This window comes from Monoraphidium neglectum, assembly GCF_000611645.1.
Source record: "Monoraphidium neglectum strain SAG 48.87 unplaced genomic scaffold scaffold01262, whole genome shotgun sequence".
Taxonomy (NCBI): Eukaryota; Viridiplantae; Chlorophyta; class Chlorophyceae; order Sphaeropleales; family Selenastraceae; genus Monoraphidium; species Monoraphidium neglectum.
Genome location: NW_014012366.1, coordinates 11839 through 12450, shown reverse-complemented (window position 1 = coordinate 12450; position 612 = coordinate 11839).

Sequence of the window (612 nt, the reverse complement as noted above, 5' to 3'; positions counted from 1 at the left end):
TGGCGGGAGCAGGACTACAGGGCCTGCATCGCCACAAACTTTGAGGGCGCAGTGGAGACAGCGCTGGCGCTGGCGCCGCACCTGTCACCAGGCGCGCTAGTGCTGATGGTCTCGTCGGGTGGGTGGTTGGGTGGTTGGGTGGTTGGGTGGCTGGGTGGCAGGTTGCTTTTGGTAAATAATGCGCACCAGGCGGGGACCACCGTTGTGTGGGACATGCTTGCGCATTTGAAGGGGCGGTCAGAGTGGTTCATTGTGGGTGTTGATGCCAGCCGATCCCCTGTGAACAACTTGCATGCCGCTCTGATCACTGCCTGCCACCCCCAGCCCTTCACACATCCACCACATACGCAAGCTGAAGTGGTGTCCCCACGCTCGCCGTTTTCTCCTCCACAGGCCTGGGCAAGCTGTCCTACCTGACACCTGATTATGCGGGACCCATTTCACAGGCGCTCACACTTGAGGTATCTCAGTGGATCAACCATGGGGCCGCATGCCGTACGGTCATGCTGCTGGCCTCATTCAAGCTCTGATTCATGAGAGCGTTGCTGCCCCACATTCTCTGATTTCGCTCTCTCATCAAATGTCGACCTTTGCGCCTGTTTTTGTCAGATG